The sequence below is a fragment of the Neophocaena asiaeorientalis genome, unplaced genomic scaffold (assembly GCF_003031525.2).
Source record: "Neophocaena asiaeorientalis asiaeorientalis breed wild unplaced genomic scaffold, Neophocaena_asiaeorientalis_V1.1 scaffold379, whole genome shotgun sequence".
In the NCBI taxonomy this organism is placed as follows: Eukaryota; Metazoa; Chordata; class Mammalia; order Artiodactyla; family Phocoenidae; genus Neophocaena; species Neophocaena asiaeorientalis.
This window is the reverse complement of record NW_020172145.1, coordinates 2,124,795-2,144,664: the sequence shown is the minus strand read 5'-3', so window position 1 is coordinate 2,144,664 and position 19,870 is coordinate 2,124,795.

The window sequence follows — 19,870 nt, the reverse complement described above, 5'->3', positions numbered from 1 at the left end:
GGGGCACGAACCCGTGTCCCCTGCATCGGCAGGCGGACTCTCAACCACTGCGCCACCAGGGAAGCCCCATGTGTCTTTTTGAATTATGTTTTTCTCTGGGTATATAGCCAGTAGTGAGATTGCTGGGTCATATGGTAATTCTATTTTTAGTTTTTTAAGGAACCTCCAAACTGTTCTCCATAGTGGCTGTATCAATTTACATTCCCGGGCTTCCCTGGTGTCGCAGTGGTTGAGAGTCTGCCTGACGATGCAGGGGACACGGCTTCGTGCCCCAGTCCGGGAAGATCCCATTCTTTTGTCTCCTTAGGTAGGTTTATTCCTAGATATTTTATTCTTTGTGTTGAAGTGGTAAATGGGAGTGTTTCCTTAATTTCTCTTTCAGATTTTTCATCATTGGGGTATAGAAATGCAAGAGATTTCTTTGCGTTAATTTTGTATCCTGCAACTTTACCAAATTCATTGATTAGCTCTAGTAGTTTTCTGGTGGCATCTTTAGGATTCTCTATGTATAGTATCATGTCATCTGCAAACAGAGACAGATTTACTTCTTCTTTTCCAATTTGTATTCCTTTTATTTTTCTTCTCTGATTGCCGTGGCTAGGACTTCCAAAACTATGTTGAATAATAGTGGTGAGAGTGGACATCCTTGTCTTGTTCCTAATCTTAGAGGAAATGCTTTCAGTTTTTCACCATTGAGAATGATGTTTGCTGTGGGTTTGTCATATATGCCCTTTATAATGTTCAGGTAGGTTCCCTCTATGCCCATTTTCTGGAGGCATTTTATCATAAATCAGTGTTCAATTTTGTCAGAAGCTTTCTCTGCATCTATTGAGATGATCATATGGTTTTTATTCTTCAATTTGTTAATATGGTGTATCACATTTATTGATTTGCATATATTGAAGAGTCCTTGCATCCCTGGGATAATTCCCACTTGATCATGGTGTATGATCCTTTTAATGTGCTGTTGGATTCTGTTTGCTAGTATTTAGTTGAGGATTTTGACATCTATATTCATCAGTGAAATTGGCCTGTAATTTTCTTTTTTTTGTAGTATCTTTGTCTTGTTTTGGTATCAGGGTGATGGTCGCCTCATTGAATGAGTTTGGGAGTGTTCCTTCCTCTGCAATTTTTGGGAAGAGTTTGAGAAGGATGGGTGTTAGCTCTTCTCTAAATGTTTGATAGAATTTACCTGTGAAGCCATCTGGTCCTGGACTTTTGTTTATTGGAAGATTTTTAATCACAGTTTCAATTTAATTACTTGTGATTGGTCTGTTCATATTTTCTATTTCTTCCTGGTTCAGTCTCGGAAGGTTATACATTTCTAAGAATTTGTCCATTTCTTCCAGGTTGTCCATTTTATTAGCATAGAGTTTCTTGTAGTAGTCTCTTAGGGTGCTTTGTATTTCTGCGGTGTCTGTTGTAACTTCTCCTTTTTCATTTCTAATTTTATTGATTTGAGTCCTCTCCCTCTTTTTCTTGATGAGTCTTGCTAATGGTTTATCAATTTTGTTTATCTTCTCAAAGAACCAGCTTTTAGTTTTATTGATCTTTGCTATTGTTTTCTTTGTTTCTATTTCATTTATTTCTGCTCTGATCTTTATGATTTCTTTCCTTTTACTAACTTTGTGTTTTGTTTGTTCTTCTTTCTCTAGTTCCTTTAGGTGTAAGGTTAGATTGTTTGTTTGAGATGTTTGTTGTTTCTTGAGGTAGGATTGTACTGCTATAAACTTCCCTCTTAGAACTGCTTTTGCTGCATCCCATAGATTTTGGATCATTAGGTTTTCATTGCCATTTGTCTCTAGGTATTTTTGGATTTTGTCTTTGATTTCTTCAGTGATCTCTTGGTTATTTAGTAACGTTTTGTTTAGCCTCCATGTGTTTGTGTTTTTCATGTTTTTTTTTCCTGTAATTGATTTGTAATCCGATAGCTTTGTGGTCAGAAAAGATGCTTGATATGATTTCAGTTTTCTTAAATTTACTGAGGCTTGATTTGTGACCCAAGGTGTGATCTATCCTGGAGAATGTTCCATGCGCATTTGAGAAGAAAGTATAATTTGCTGTTTTTGGATGGAGTGTTCTATAAATATCAATTAAATCTATCTGGTCTATTGTGTCATTTAAAGTTTGTGTTGCATTATTAATGTTATGTTTGGATGATCTTTCCATTGGTGTAAGTGCGGGGTTAAAGTCCCACACTATTATTGTGTTACTTTTGATTTCCTCTTTTATGGCTGTTAGCAGTTGCCTTATGTATTGAGGTGATCCTATGTTGGGTGCATATATATTTATAATTGTTATATCTTTTTCTTGGATTGATCCCTTGATCATTATGTAGTGTCCTACCTTGTCTCTTGTAACATTTTTTATTTTAAAGTCTATTTTATCTGGTATGAGTATTGCTATTCCAGCTTTCTTTTGATTTCCATTTGCATGGAATGTCTTTTTCCATCCCCTCACTTTCAGTCTGTATGTGTCCCTAGGTCTGAAGTAGGTCTCGTGTAGACAGCATATATATGGGTCTTGTTTTTGTATCGATTCAGCAAGCCTGTGTCTTTTGGTTGGAGCATTTAATCCATTCACATTTAAGGTAATTATCCATATGTATGTACCTATTACCATTTTCTTAATTGTGTTGGGTTTGTTTTTGTAGGTCGTTTTCTTCTCTTGTGTTTCCTTTAGTGTTTGTTGTAGAGCTTATTTGGTAGTGCTGAATTCTCTTAGCTTTTGCTTCTCTGTAAAGCTTTTGATTTCTCCATCAAAACTGAATGAGATCCTCGCCCAGTAGAGTAATCTTGGTTGTAGGTTCTTTCCTTTTATCACTTTAAGTATATCATGCCACTCCCTTCTGGCTTGTAGAGTTTCCACTGAGAAAGCAGCTGTTAACTTTATGGGAGTTCCCTTGTATGTTATTTGTCATTTTTCCCTTGCTGCTTTCAATAATTTTTGTCTTTAGTTTTTGTCATTTTGATTACTGTGTGTCTTGGCATGTTTCTCTTTGGGTTTATCCTGTATGGGACTCTCTGCACTTCCTGGACTTGGGTGGCTATTTCCTTTCCCATATTAGGGAAGTTTTCGACTATAATCTCTTCAAATATTTTCTCGGGTCCTTTCTCTCTCTCTTCTCCTTCTGGGACCCCTATAATGTGAAGGTTGTTGCATTTAATGTTCTCCCAGAGGTCTCTTAGGCTGTTTTCATTCTTTTTTCTTTATTCTGTTCTGCAGCAGTGAATTTCACCATTCTGTCTTCCAAGTCACGTATCCGTTCTTCCACTTCAGTTATTCTGCTATTGATTCCTTCTAGTGTATTTTTCATTTCAGTTATTGTGTTGTTCATCTCTGCTTGTCTGTTCTTTAATTCTCCTAGGTCTTTGTTAAACATTTCTTGCATCTTCTAGATCTTTGCCTTCATTCTTTTCCCAAGGTCTTGGATCATCTTCACTATCATTTTTCTGAATTCTTTTTCTGGAAGCTTGCCTATCTCCCCTTCATTTAGTTCTTTTTCTTGGGTTTTATCTTGTTCCTTCTTCTGGTACATAGCTCTCTGCCTTTTCATCTTGTCTATCCTTCTGTGACTGTGGGTTTTGTTCCACAGGCTGCAGGATTGTAGTTCTTCTTGCTTCTACTGTACCCTCTGGTAGATGAGGCCATCTAAGGGGCTTGTGCAAGTTTCCTGATTGGAGGGACTGGTGGTGGGTATAGCTGGGTGTTGCTGTGGTGGGCAGAGCTCAGTAAAACTTTAATCTGCTTGTCTGCTGATGGGTGTGGCTGGGTTCCCTCCCTGTTGGTTTTTTGGCCTGAGGTGACCCAACACTGGCGCCTACCCAGGCTCTTTGGTGGGGCTGATGGCAGACTCTGGGAGGGCTCACGCCAAGGAGTACTTCCCAGAACTTCTGCTCCCAGTGTCCGTGTCCTCATGGTGAGACACAGCCACCCCTCACCTCTGCAGGAGACCATCCAACGCTAGCAGGTGAGTCTGGTTCAGTCTCCTCTGGGGTCACTGTTCCTTCCCCTGGGTCCTGATGCACACACTACTTTGTGAGTGCCCTCCAAGTGTGGAGTCTCTGTTTTCCCCAGTCCTGTCGAAGTCCTGCAATCAAATCCCGCTAGCCTTCAAAGTCTGATTCTCTAGGAGTTCCTCCTCCCATTGCCAGACCCCCAGGTTGGGAAGCCTGACGTGGGGCTCAGAACCTTCACTCCAGTGGGTGGACTTCTGTGGTGTAAGTGTTCTCCAGTTTGTGAGTCACCCACCCAGCAGTTATGGGATTTGATTTTATTGTGATTGCGCCCCTCCTGCCATCTCATTGTGGCTTCTCCTTTGTCTTTGGGTGTGGGGTATCTTTTCTGGTGAGTTCCAGTGTCTTCATTTTGATGATTGTTCAGTGAGGCCAATTTTATTATCACTGAAATATCCAGGAATAATCCAAACCAGATTTTCTTTGTGCTGGAGCATAATCAACAAAACCGAGGCTTTTGGCAGGTCTGTGGTACTTTTTACAGTGTTCCTCCTGAGTTCTACAGATTCCCACATCTACAGAACTCCCAGCAAGGGCACAGGAAAATCCTGGCTTACTGGAGCAGATGTGTTGATTGTGATACATCCTATAGTTTTTCAGTTCTGACTAGATCTTTCCTCTCTGTAGAGCAAGAGGTATGATACTCTTAATTTTCAAAAGGCTTTTGGTTATTATATTCAATACAAAGATCTCACTGTGACAGCTAATATGATGGTGATGTTAATGGCACTGGAGGTGATGGGGAAAAAAAAAATCACTCCTAAGTAACCAGCAGGCAAAGCTAATATACACTGGTCTGGCCCTGTAGGTTATTCATACCCAGAGTTTGTCTTGATGGGTGAATTATTCTGATAGTTCAGTGCCCATTTTACCTTTAACCTTCTAGATATCACTGCCATCTGATTAAAGTTAGTTTCTGTTAAGGTAACCAGGTCCCCTTTCAGCCCTGAAGCTTGATGCCTTAGCGTAGAGCAAAATAACATTAAGACTCTTGGACTAGAAGAATCACGGGGAATGACATTAATGTATGGGTTACCTATGCTATGAAAGTCCAGCAATGCCATGTTTCAAGTTTTTCTCAGAGAAGGAACCATTTACAGTAATTCTGTTCATACCAAAATAACTTTTCCAAGTTTGTCTTAGATCTTGCCCTGCTCAAATGAACAGTTTCAAAAGAGGCAGTATGTGACTACAACTTTTCACTTCTGTTTGAGTAATCTTTCTTCTGCCTTCTTCCTGAGTCACCTTAGTCTTCTACTATCTTCATTATTTCTTTTTTCTCCTCTCTCTTTTTTTAACCTTCATTATTTCTTAAATATTGATCTATACACCTCGTATTAGACACATCTTGGTACTTATATCTCTCCTTCATGTTCATTACCAGTGGATTGTTAGGCAAATACTCGAGGTTGCATAGAATGGATACATTTCCTTGGCAAACATGTGAAGTCAAGAGATTATCACCAAGTTGACAAAGAAATACAGGCTGGAGAGGGAATGATTAATTAATTCTAGACCAGTTATGATTCCAGACTGTGGTATATAAGTTGGAAGGCAAGAGTATTCTCCCATTTCCACTGAAGCCGTACAAAGTTTCTACCACTAAAGAGTTTTCTTTCTCTTCTCTCTTCCTGAGAGGTCTGCAGTGTTTCTGTTCTCTTTTACTCACTTAAGAACTTAGTCTTCCACAATATGTATTCAAATAAAATAATCAGGCAGTGCTGATTTCTGTGTATTATCTTTTATTAATTTGTCTTTTCATATTAAACTAACTTTCACACAAGTTGGATGAAACAATATCTCTCCAGTTGAAGTTAGAAAAGGATAGCATGTCTTCGAAAATTCTTTGGCATTGTGAAATCAAAAAAGATTAACTTTGTCTAAGAGATAGAATGGGTGATAGAAATTTTCTGTGCATGGGAAAATTGCTGCTTTTAAAATTATAGTTTGAAATCATCCAAGTAGTGAAAAAAAATATTTAAACCCAACATACAGGATTATAGAAATACTCTTTGAGGCCTGATGCTTGCTTTGTGATTAATGATGCATCTGAGTGTTCTTTGTGCATGATGAAAATTAATGTACTTTTTATTTTTTCCAGCTGTTAATTCTAGAATCAGTAGAATCCATTTATAGCAGAAAAAGTTTTCAATCAATTAATATTTATTTAAAACTATTGAGGCCCAATATTATAGGTAAGCTGCAGTAAGAAAAATAAAAATCATGTAAATCATTCTTGATACCCTTTGAGAGTTAACTTGTGATCCAGTGTGAAGAAATCAAGCATATGCATTTGTCAGACACCTGGAAGTGATGTGTGATAATTGCTAAATAGGTAATTTTAAAAACACTATAAAGGGAGAGAGAGAGAGAGAAAGAAAGAAGTTCCTCCAGGTGTTAACTCAGAATAGGAGCCACATGAGCTGGGTCTTACACAATGGAGAAAATTTCAGCAGGGCAGTCTAGAAGAGAGTTAGGACGTGGGTCTGAAGCTGGCACAGAGAACACGTTACAAGTAGAAATGGAAAAGTGTACTGAATATTTGAGAAATAGCAAGCAGAACTATTTTACCTTGCAGGGAGACTGATGGAGGATGGCGGTTTTCAAAGTTTTTAACTTCAAATCACCCTTTCTTAAAAGAATTTGCATATGGAAATCCTGATATTAAATTAAAAAAACATAAAATAAACTGGTTTGACTGAAACAAAGAAACTCAGGAAGGCACCTTTTGGGGAAGCAAATGAAAGTTCTTGCTATCAGTGTGGATTTATTAAAAATACCCTGTATCTCTTGCTTATCTCTCTGCAATTTGACTCCTGCTGGACTGACTCTAATCTGGATTCCTGACTCATAGACTTCTGATTCCCACTCTATTTCTAGATTTCTATTAATATTAATAGATTTCTATTTCTAGATTTTTAACACCTGGACCCCTGGTTCTGATCTCCTCTATCCAGTTCCTGGGCTGTAGGTCTATTTACCTAGTCCCTAGGTCTCTCTACCTGATTCTCTTCCACCGTTTGTTCTGACGTTGCTTTTTCCTATCCATAGCTTTATCCAATTGTAGACAACCACTTTAGCAAAGAAAACCCACCCATTTTAAGAATAGTGTCATAATATAAGTAACAGGTAGTAAGAAAGGGATTGAGGAGACCTTGGTGGGAACAGAAAAGAAAGGACTTCTGCTTTATATTAGAAGATCAAATAGCACTTGTGATGAATTAGATAGAGAGTATAGGTATAGGTAGAGATAGAGAGTATAGGTAGTATAGGATGGATTAAGCATAGAGAGTGAAAGAACTGGGACAAATATGAACTCCAGGTTTGGACAAAATAGGAAAGGAATGTGCCATAATAAAATAAGTCTTAATAACTACTAATATGCATGTAGCCTTCATATTCTACAAAGCATATTCTTTTGTGTTCTCTCATTCATCCTCATAGCAAACTTGTTAGGAAGATTTTATATTCTTGTGCTACAGAAAAAAGAAAAGAGATCAAGTGCTTTGCTCAAAGTCATACTACAAGTTAGTTCAGACTACCAATTTAACACTCATCTTGACTATAGACCTGTTCTTTAATTCGTGGTAAACACACCTAATACTGTACAAAGCAATAAAGGTATTTTGCATTTGTTTTTATACTGGGTCCTATGAAGAGGGCCACATTTACAAGGTGGCAATTAGTCACATTTCACACAGGGTTAGGATATGCATGGTATTCATGTCATGTAGCTTTTTCTGTACTAGTGAAAGACATCGTTAATCAGTCTTCCTAGTCTTTCCTGCTGAGCCCGGATGCTGCCTAACAGCCTTTCTCAATACGTCACTCTAGGCAGCCACTACTAATAAATCAGAGTTGTCTGGAAGTTGAAACTCGTTTGCCATTCTGGTACTAAAATCGTGAAACGATGTGTGTGGTCTGGTACAAAACTCAATAAAAGGACATGCCTTAGTTTCCAGTCCCTCAGGATAGCCCCTTCCTGTTTCCACATCTGAGGCCAATTAACTCTGAACATCAAGTCAGACCTGTTAAACCTGCCCTAATTAAGTGCCTACTATGTGGGCTTATACCTTGATCCCTGGGACTAAGCCCCTGCTTTTCACCCAACGTCTAAAAACAGATGGTCTATCTTGTCCCCCACTTCTGAAGTTCTGTTTCATAAGCCACCTGCTTCAGGCTAGGGTCTTGTCATGAGTTCTCCCCTATAGTCTGAGAGACTAGAGTCCAGTTCCTCTTGTCTACTTTCTATGACGGGATTTCTGTATCACTTAACTGTTACTATGAAACAAACCATCCCCAAACGTTATAGTCTTGAGAGAATAAGAAGTATTAACCTTTTGTATAAATCTACAGTTCTGTAAGGTTTTTCAGGAATGGCTCCTCTGTGCGCCATGTGGTATCAGCTGTTTTGTTATGTTTTTTTCCTGATTGCCTGTTAAACTCAAGAGTTTTAATTTCATAGCTTAACAAAGAATGGTCATACCCTGAAGTCAATACCTGTACCTTTCACTTCAGTCTCAGCTTGTTCACGCACATAGCTGAAAACATTTGCAAGGTATGGCCTAAGAAATGCTAGAAGGCCTTTAGAAAATAACAAAGAAATATTTATAGGTATTGAAGGGAGCAGAATCTGCCACCCCAAAATATGCCTCTTTGTCATGAGGATTATTTTAAGCTGATTATTTTTAAAAGCAACACACTCGGAAGAAGTTCTGAAAGCTGAGAAGTTACTGTTTTTGTAAGACATTTAGTTATAAGGGAAATCTCTGCTTGTAAGGGTGTCTCCCTCTCTGTACCAGGAAAAGAAGGAGGACTCTCATTAGATAGAAATTCTTATCAATGAGGAAGACGCTGACTTGGATCTGCCTAACAGCATGCTTCTTCACTGTGCTTTTCCTGGCAACCTCCCAGAACTCGCCTCCCCCCATCCCCAGTCTTTCTTTTGTCTTTAGCTGGAGATGGTTTTTAAGGTGGTGGCTTGGGCCACTTTGGGGAGTTATTCAGTTTTGCTGGATATCTCTCATGTATACAGGAGGTATACATGCTATTAAACTTCTGTTTGTTTCTCTCCTGTTAATATTTATATTCTTAGGCGTCTCAGCCAAGAACTTAGAAGGGTAGAGGCAAAATTATTTTCTCTGCCCTACAGAATGAAGCTTCATCTTGCACACTGAGGAGTCACTTTCAAGATGGATCGTTCACATGGCAGGCACTCTGATGCTGTCTTCGGCAACTAGTTCAGGAAGATGGTCTGAGGTCTTTAGTTTCTCTCTACATGGTTCTGTCCAGGGCTGCTTTGGCTTACTCACAGCGTGGTGGGAGGCTTCCAAAGTCAAATGTGCCAAGAGTACATGACACTCTTTGGATCCAGTCTCAGAGCCACTTGAGCCATAATCTGTTGGTCAAAGCAGTCACAGGGGCCCACACAGGTTCAGGAGATGGGACTTAGTCTCTACCTCTTGACGGAGAGTAACAAGAGTTTTAGAAGAACTAGTTATCTGGAGATACTGCTGTGTTAATCTTTGGAAAATGCAGTCTGTCGCACTCTATTGCCTTTGCCCGTTTAGTCACCGTCGCATTACTTTGCCCACCTTTTGAGATGTTGACCTCCTGCATGCTGCCAGATCTCCCAGCACCTTACTCCTACTTCTCCACTTATTGGTCCACTATTACTGTTTATAATGTTGCTGCTGTAATATATCCTTTTATATGTAATTTATTCTACTGCCAACATTTAGCAACACACCCAGAAGGTCTTTTCGGAACTTGAAGATCAGCTATCCCATCACCAAGAAAACCTCAGAAAGTGAGATGATTGACAGGAAAAAAAACATGTTTTTTTGGAGCTGAATGGACCTGGTTTCAAATCCCAGCTTGAAAAATGAACTCTGGGAAGCTTACCTCTTTTAGCCTCAACTTACTTTTCTATCAAGTGAATATAATACAATTTTCATCTCATAATTGTTGTGAGAGCTAAATATGTAACTGTTAATTAAATATACTACCCCAGTGATGGGTTTATTGAGTAGCCTGCAAGCTGTGGGGGTATTAATATATCAAAGTTTATTATTTATTCAATTATTACTTTGACCCATACTCTGTTTTTACCTGTTCTTTTCTGTACTCAATGTCATTGCTGACCTTTTTTTCCCATTTCTTGTATTTCTGGTTACTTTAAATCATTACAGTTTCATTACAGCTAAAACTTCCTTCTTGTGCCCAATTTAACGTCTCCTCCTCCCCGCAGTGCAGTTCAGATTTTTATCTTGGGTGACGTGGAGCGGTGAGAGGGTCTGTCCTGTCTGCGCTTTGACTCTGCCTCCCGCTCATCACCACGGAGTAGAGCGTTGGGGTGCTGAGCTTGGTTGAGGGTGGTTTGGCTGTGAGGTTCTTCTCCCTCCCTCTTTTCTGGGTCTGGCTTCAATGAGGTTGGGGGACATAGGACCTTGGGTGATAAGAAGAAGAAGGGTCTGGCACCTGTGAGTCATTTGAAAGCATCTCTGGCCTTGCTCCTGGCAGGCTGGCTTTGTCTGATGCTGTGGTCCCAGCTGACGGTGGGCTCGATTGTGGAGGAGACAGGGTGCAGCTTCACGCTGGTTCCCCATCAGCGTGGAGCCCCTGAGAGAGGGGCAGCATTGCCCCAGCCCTATGACAGTCTGCCCAGCCCTCTAATGGCTGTTACCTTGACTGTCCATTGATCACCTGGAGAGCCCCAAACTGTTGCTCTTCCCTCTACCCTGTTTGCTTCTTCATGTAGAAGCAGAAGAACCACTAAGGGGGGCATGGAACACAGTGGAAATGCCCTCCCATCCTTTGCCAGTACCTTACACCACTCTCTCTTTTTATCCGTCGTCTTAGCCCATGTCTCTCTTTCCTCTGTTGTATGGGCTGTCAGAGCAAGCATAGCCACTCCAGTAATGGTTGAGAAGCCAGCACCAGGCTTATTGTTCCCAAACTCCAGGCATACACATTAGGCTTTCCCAGACCCTCTTTCACAATGGTCTGCTTTGATGGCAACACTGAGGTGGGCCCAGAGCAGCTATAGCTGGAGGCATGCAGCTCCAAGACTCAGGTTTTCAACTGCTTTTTTGTTTTGTTGTTGTTTTGTTTTTCAAACTACCCTCATCTGTGTGGGTGAATCCCTATGAACCTTCTCCGTCACTTGGGAAGTGCCCTTGGCGGGGTGGGCATCCCATCAGGAAGAATGCTCTTACAATTCCCCCTGCTTGTTTGTTTTTATAATCTTTCAGCTCGCCCTTTCTGCATTCCTGTATTCCCTATTCCTCACAGGCAGAAAGTCCCAGGAAACAAAGAAGCACAGTTTCAGCAGACTTGCGTAAGAGTAATAGCATTTTGTCTGAGCCTAACAAGAACTGAATATGGTTGGTGGCCTCTCCAAAGTGTGCCCCTAGTCAGTGCACCCCGTGTGATGCTCACTCTGAAACAGCAGGGCTATCTCTATGTAACCAACATGCTGTTATGGGGATTTATGTATTTTTCCCAACAGCGTATGTAAATCATTGCCTGCTCCTATTTAAGTTAGGTACTAACAGCTTCCTTAGCGATTCTGGGCATATTAAAATACTAGCTGTGAAAACAGCAGCGAAGGAGGCTGTGGATGGTTAATCTTTCCTGTGACAGAACCATCAAAAAGCAAGCCTTGAAGGCGCGCTTATGAGGATGGTGTTTCCTCCATCTCTTACCAAACATGTGAGTGGGTACAGGGTGCCCTTCCTGGCAAGCCCGTAAGCTGTCGGAGCTGTGATGGCTGCTATTTTTGCAGCAAACTGATTATTGGCCTTCACTGAATATTCACAGCTCTATTAGCCAAGACCCCCACTGTTTCTCAGGGAATAAAAACTGGGTGGAATTCCAACTTCCTCTGCCCACTGTGTGCCTTAACAATGGCCCCAGGACTGCTATTTTCAACTGAATCGGGAATGAGAGATCAGTTATATTCTCCCGTTTACATTTGCCAGTTGTATTTGCCAGTTTTTATTGCAAATCATTTTTAAAGTGGTTCACCCTCAATTTTTAAATCATCAGTGCTGTGGATCTATATAAATGGACTGCATCATTCCAGGTGGAACTGAAATCTGTTTCCCATCCTCCTGACCTTGACTGGTGCACTATAGAAGTCAGCGGCTAGGACTAGATGACGTGGTGCTTTTTAAGACGTTCTGTTGACTGCATCTTCTTCACCATCTATGATGGAAATTTAGAACGTTGTATTCAGATGGCCTGAGGTTTCTAATGTCATTTTCATCTCATTTCTTCCCTGTTGAAAGTTCTCTAAAGGGTCCCTAACTGCCTTGCTGAGTATGGCACACATGGCCTTCCGTGGTCTTGCACTTAGACCGTTTTTTCCCCATTTATTCTGTAGCACATGTTGCTCCATAAGCTAGGATCATCTTATGCCAATATCCCAGAATGCCCAGGCAATATGCATTTTGGTTCTGTATTACTTGCTGGTTTGACTCTTTCTGAATGTTTCATGAGATTTAGTCTCGCCTTAACTTTATATCCCTAGCTAGAATGATAGGGATAAATCAGTGTCAACCTGATCCCATATATGAATAACCCCAGAAGGAAACTAGAATTAATTTATTGAATGCAGGAGATGACCATTTGATTCAGAGGGTGAGGGATTTTGAAGAGTAGGGCTAGATGTAGAGAAGCAAATCCTATATGCATGTCCTTCTGCTATTTGATAAGAGGGGAGCTTACCAAGAGCAGAAAGGCAATACATCGGATGTATGGGTTTCTGCAGTCCTGGAGGCTGCTGTGATGGGACTTCAAACACTTCCAAAGAAGCTATGGAATTGGGCTCTTGACTTTAAGGTCAGCACCAGGGCAATGGATTCCTCTTTCTCCTGCCTACTCTTCTCACCTCCATCTTTCCTAAATTTCTCCTCTGTGATATTTGTTTTGATCTTCATACTGGGGCAGTGATCACATTGAAGGGAGAAATTGCTAGTTGACTTTAATTCCAGTTGGAGTATAGTATGAGTTTGTCTTTGACTTGAGGGTTTTCATTCTGGTTGGACCTTGACTGGCCCATAGCAACCTATGGCTGCCATAATATGTGTCAACTCTTATTTTCTTAGTTTTTCTTTTCTCCACCACTCAAATGCCACAAAACATGTCTTTATTTTGTTTGCTCCATCTTACTTTTCCCACTTCATTTAAAGTTTACTCACTCCATTCATTCCTCAAACATTTCAAAACCCTTACTATATGTAGGAAACTTTCTGATCGTTGTTGGTGATACGATGAAAAAGACATAACACCATTCTCAATGGCAGTTTACACTTCCTGTGCTCTTCAGTATGGTAGCCACTGGCCACATGTGGCTATTTAAATGAAAATTAATTTAAATAAAATTGAATTTCTTAGTCACATGAATCACATTTTAATTGCTCAGTGGCCACATGTGGCTCGTATCTGCTGTAAAGAACAAGATAGCAATAGAACATTCCCATGATCACAGAGAGGACTGTTGGACAGTGCTGGTAGACTCTAGTGGAAAAAAAAAATCCTGTTAACCTGTTGTCTTTTATTGAGCACATATTACATAGTACATGTCAGGTACCAAGCTAAGTACTATGCACGCATTTTTCATTTTATCTTGTCAATATCCTGACAAGGTGGGGGTCAGTATCTCCTTTCTGTGCAAGAGAAAGATGAGGCATAAAGGATTTAAGGACTATAAGAAACAATATGTTGTACAAAATCTTTAATATTCATCGAATAAGTGGATTTAGTCATTTAGATATCATAGTTGAGGCAATGGATGAACCTCATAATCAGAGCTAGATTAAGAGATATCCAGAATATTGATCTATAAGTAGATTTAACATCTGAACCCCCAAATTTGACACCAGTTTATTTAGGCCTCCACATATGAATCCTCACATAATGGCCAATTAGTACCCAGTCCTATAGAAGATGATAGTAACTTCAAAAGAAACAGAACAAAACAAAAATTCTCACAGATACAGACTCTGTGCCCACTGGATAAATCTTGAACAGGTATTTAAAGAATATGACTTTGAAGGACTTTCAAGTTATTAACCTGCTCACGGTACCCATGGGTCTTGGTCTAGGGAAAAATGGCTTTTAGGATCTGGTATATTTGATAATTTAGTAGCCCAGTGATGTAATTAAGCAATTCCATGCTCATATTGATTCTCTCATCTAGAAAATGCTTTCTCATGACCTATTCTGTCACAGGCCTGTGGCTCAGTAATAGAAATACAATGTTGTAGAAAGTGTCATTCTCCCAAGGAGCTTGCAAAATAGTGAAGAACATACAACATTACAATATAATAAGTGTTTGCCCACTGTACTCTGGTAGACCCTCTAGGATATAGAATAAGCAGACGTGATCTCAAGGAAACTTCTGGCAATTAGGAGAGAGGAAATTCACAGAAATAAACATAACACAATTTAGAATTTGGAACATGCAACAGTGGTAGAATATACAAATGTGCCATGTTGAATGTTATATGGTGAAACACTTTTGATAAATGTTGTAGATGCATAAAAGAAGAGACACAGCTGCCAGTTTGGGAGGGAAGGAAGTAGAGGGGTAGACAAGCATTAGGGAAGACTTGACATAAGTAGTGGGAGTTAAGCTGACCTTCAAGACTCCAGAGAATTGGATGAAAGGATATCCCAAGAGAGGATCAGCAGGGGTAAGGGTGAAGAGCTCGGGAAGTGCAGGGCCTCTCCTCAGGATGGTGAAGAGTCTGCTGTGGTCACACCCTGGTTACAGGAGGGAAGCACTGATGGGTCAGGCTGAGGACAGATTGCTGAGGACCTTAAATTTGGCTATGCTGAGGGATTTGGGGCTCTTCAAAGGACGATGAGTGTGTCCATGCTGTAGAGATAAGTCAAAATGAAGAACTCTCATCTGAAAACCTTCAGCAGGTAGCAAAAAATGAACATTTATGTATTTGTTTAGACAATAGCTGTTTTAGTTTTCTCATTTGACTGCTTCAAGACTGAATATGTATTCATTCTTTTTCATATTCTCTTCTCACATAGGTCATCACAGAATATTTAGTAGAGTTCCCTGTGCTATAAAATCAACAACAACCACAAAGATTGAATATGGCTCATTTTGAGGAAAACAAACAAAAGCACTTTGAAATTGACAAGAGTGTTTTACAGCTTTAACAGTCTTTAGTTTGTTAGTAGTTCCCACCCTGTGAATAATGCAGAAGCTGCATCCTCTCTGCATTGCCACTCAAAGTGCAAATTAGGAAGTTCTCCTCCTTAAGGCTTGAGCCTGATGACTGACAGGTACAGATTCCCAGGGGCAGCAGTTAACTTCCTGTAAACTGAATGAGTTGATGCCTCTAGAAGGGAAAATTAATATGGTAGGTGAATTAAATTCCCTTTGCTCTAAAGAAAGCATTTAACTTAGCCGTCTACTACCCTCCAGGATCTGTGCTTTAGAAACATCTGGTGCACAGCATGTCACTTCTGCTTCCAGATCAGCCACCTAACACTCTGAGCATTGACTCAGACCCTACTAATAAACTACATGTATGATTGGCAGAATGAGAAAATGTGATTCACACACACCAGGGCTCACTCCCAAGCTGGAGAGAGTCTGAGTTCAATCATCAAGTTTTAAAAGTATGAAGATTACCACCTAGACAGTCCTTCTTCTGTGGTCTCAAGGGTCTTGCAGCTCACCTTGAGCTATGTATGGGCACATAACCCTCTTTCTCCATCCTACTATTTTTCCAATCCTTATAAGAAAAGGATGAATAGAAGAGTGAAACATATTAAAAGAGAAGTAGAGCTGGGCATCTAAATATAGTGTTTGCGAGTCAACTTTTGAGAATGTTACATTAAATGGCAAACCAAGAAATAGAAATCCAAAGTCTGAACATATTCAGTCCCTTACTCATTATGTCTGGCCTGAAGCCTTCCCATCTTCTTCCTAATATATTCTCCTCCTTTGGGAAAACTGTTCCTCCTCCTTTTCAGTTTTTATGTTCCAATGGGGGCAACGAATACTAGGGTCCAACTCCTTGACCACAGTTAATGATTCTATAATGGACGTGTGATCCTAGACTGAGCAATCCAAGTCTTTCCTTGAGATGTTTCAAGCCAAGTATAAGAAAACAAGAGTAACCATTGCTTTCTAGTATTGAAACTTTGAAGTGAGCCCTGGGCTCAGCTAGTGGTCATATTTATACCATATGGAGAAAGTTGGAGAAGAAAGTGCTAAGTAGCAAGAAGCGTAGATGAAGTATGCAAAGAGAAAGTTCTGGGGGCATTCAGATGTCTGTGTGATTGTCCCTGCAAGCTAAATCTCCGTGCCTGCCAAGATCACATGTAATAGCCCAGTATCCAACCAATCACTTTTTATTTCTTCCTAAATTATTTAAGATATCTTTCTATTACTTGCAACCAAAGCATTCTTTGTTAATACAAAAGAATGAGTATACCTGACCTCACTTCTTTTTTTTTTTTAAACTTAAATTGAATCCTTGCATGACTCAGAAATTATTGGGCTCTATAGTGAGGTTTTCTTCTTTTTTAAACACATTTTACTGGTGGTAACTTTCCATTTCTTTAATGTTTAGTGTTCTTTAATGCTTTTGCAAAACTTGTCAATCTGTTAAATTCCCAAGCCTGTAAAATCCACATTGTAGATAAGGTATGATTTTCTTTCCTGCTTTCTCACACTCACGGACAAATTTCTAAAGAATGTTGCCATGCAATACGTTCGTAAGGCCTGGGATCTAATGGCCCAATGAAACCTCATTGCAGGATAGAAAAAAAAATTTTCTTAAATGCTTCTTTGGTTACTTTTCATCATTTTCCATGTCTTACTCTCTTTTATTAATTATATTATAGCTGATTCACAATTAGTTATTAATTTTGGTATTTAAAATCAGCTCAAGGGATATTTATTTTTTCTGAGTAAAGCAGGTATCTAATTCATTTTTACAAGGTCTTGATTGTGTCTGAGTTCTTTATTAAATCACCTCTCTTTCTTTGCATTTGTTCTTAGCAGTTGCCAGGCAACTCGTATGATACTTGGCAAAAATAGTCTGAGAGGATTTTTTTTTAGAATAAAATTAGCAAAGGCATAGACCCCTTCTAATGATAGATATTATAGTTGTTCAGATGTAAAATTAGCCACCATGAATGAGGATTATTATTTAATGTTATACTAAATGGGACTTTCTGTCCAATTGTAACCTGGGTCTCCCACCTACAGTTTGCCTAAATTGCAAAGAATAGTTTAATTCCTGATTTGAAAAGAAAATGAGGTTGACAAAAAAATAATAATAATAACGACTGTTTTACTGAGTTGAAAAAGGTGAGTGATGATAAATGAATTTGCCCAAGTATTTTCTGTCTGATTCAGACTGCTGCCCGTGGCAAAATGGCTCAGGGAAAAGCAATTTGTTCGTTTCATATTTTCTATTGAGAAACAATCGGCAAGACCAAAGTGGGGATTCAGTTTACTCTGGTTTCTTTTAGAGGCAACTCCACGTAAGATACATTCTGATCATGTAATTAATATGCTATTGAACCCTTCTCAGCAAGTCTTGCAGAACGCTGCAAATATTAATGAGAAGGCCAGATGAGATAAGGTATGTGAAAGCGCTTTTGACACTATAGTCCAGGTTTACATTGTTGTTGTATTGGTGCTGGTGATGGTGGTAGTTGTTACTTAAGGTCAAGAAGGAATCTGGTATGAGTTGTTTCTGAGAATGACTTCTGTCTCCTACATCTTATTCTAGATTTGATTATTAGGTTTAGCCAATGAAAACATGTATGTGGTTTGGAAGAGACAAGTCACGTTTTTCAGTTAATGGACATCCTCATTTGGAAGCCAGGTGAATTAGGAAGATAATGCTGTTCTATTACTATGGCAGCCTCCCTATCTCTGCTCTAAACCCCATTTCCTCTGCCTTAATTTTAAACTATGTTCATTCTCTTTCATTTTTCCTATATAATAAATTTCTCTCTGTTAGCCAAAACTTTTCCTTGAGTATATAAAGCTGTCCAAATCGATTCTATCTTAAAAATAAAAAATATACATACACAATTACTTTTAAGTTATTTGTCCCTAACAGGGATGTCCCCATGGCTCACCTTCCTTTTATAACTGAATTTCTTACTGTGTGATGGGCCTTCACTTATTCCTCAATTAATTGTCATTTAGTTTCTCCTCCCTCCAGAAACTGAAGTTGCTCTAGGAACTGAAGTTGCTGGTTCAGTTGATTTGGCCTCTCTACAGAGTTTGAAGCTACTGGCAATTAGGTCCTTTTCAAAGTTCCTCTTCAGTTTTTGATTTCATCATTTGATCCTGCCTTCCCTCCACCTTCTTTGAATGGTTTTTAAGGGAACTTACTTTCTAATCAAGTTATTGTTTAAATATCAGCATTGTTCAGGAATGTTGTCTAGGCCCCCTTACCACCTCACTCTATCTATTCTCCCTGAGTGTGTGTGTGTGTGTGTGTGTGAAAGAGAAGAGGGAGGGGGAGAGAGAGAGAGGGAGTCTTCACCCCACATTTCTTTCGTTTGCTCCAGACCTACTCAGTCACACTCCTTTGAACTTCTCAGTATGTACAACCTGAAAACACCTAAAATGTAACACGCTCCAAATGAGCTCATTCCCCTAACACATTTTCACATTCTCCTTAATTCCCCTTTTCACTGAATAGCATAATTTTTCACATAATTTCCCAGACCAAAATTCTGACTTTATTCTTGATTCCTCTCTCACTTTCTAGCCTTAGAACAATTGTCCATGAAACTGGAATATCTGCCTCATAAATATTTTTAAAAATCTGTCTTCTCCTCTTCAACCCTATTGTCTCTGCCATAACACATTTATAATGTCTTTCTTGATCAGTTAATCACGTATTCCTTCAAAGGCCAACCTTACGCTGTCATGACCCTTCCTTCTTACATTTGTTTGAATAAAGGCAAAGTAAGATTAAGGAGAAAATTGAGGATTTTTCATAATAGCATGTAGATTATTTTAAGAAATCATATTATATGAAAATAAATAAACATAGCTGGGAGTTCAAGAGGGAATGCATGTGGTTTTCCTAGTGACATATCAGTAAGTGAATGTATTTGAGTAGGAATACTAAAAAAACATTCTTTTTCAGTCATGTGGAGTGAGGGAATATTTCTGTATCCATCTGGTTCTTCTGAACTTAGTTATGGTTCATATATTCACCAAATCCAAGGAATTAAAAAAATCCTACTACAACAAGGCCTGACTTTTAAATGTGATCATCTAACTGTTCTAGTTTACAGAAGTGGAACGAACTTCCATCTGTTGCCTCCTTGAATAGTTCTGCATTTCTTTCTCCTGCCAGAATTAATTATGAATGCTTGAGATTCTTGGTACCTGGCTTAGAAGACAAAAGTTGCAGTATCCAACCCCACCTTCTCCCTGACCCAGAATACTTTTGTAGTTATAAGTGCATTTAGCGTTAGAGAGTTCTGAAAATTTTCTGGTTAATTCAAAACACTTGAGAGACAAAATCCTGCTACTCATTGGTGTAAACTCTGCTCATCTAAGGATTTTTAGCTTGTTGATTAAGCATGTTAGGGTAGTAATTCTTATATTAGCAATATGCATGTGTATGCACATAGACAATTACTGTCATGACAACTGGGATTTAAAGACAGGGACAGGTCAATACCAGGAAAACATTGAGGCTAATATACCAGACATAATGGCATGCTTTATGTTTCCTCTGTGTGTATTAAAAAAGAAGAAGAAAAAAAAAGGTTGTCCTTGATTAAGTCAGAGGTTTATTCAGTGTAGACACTAACTCTTTAGGAACATTGTTTGC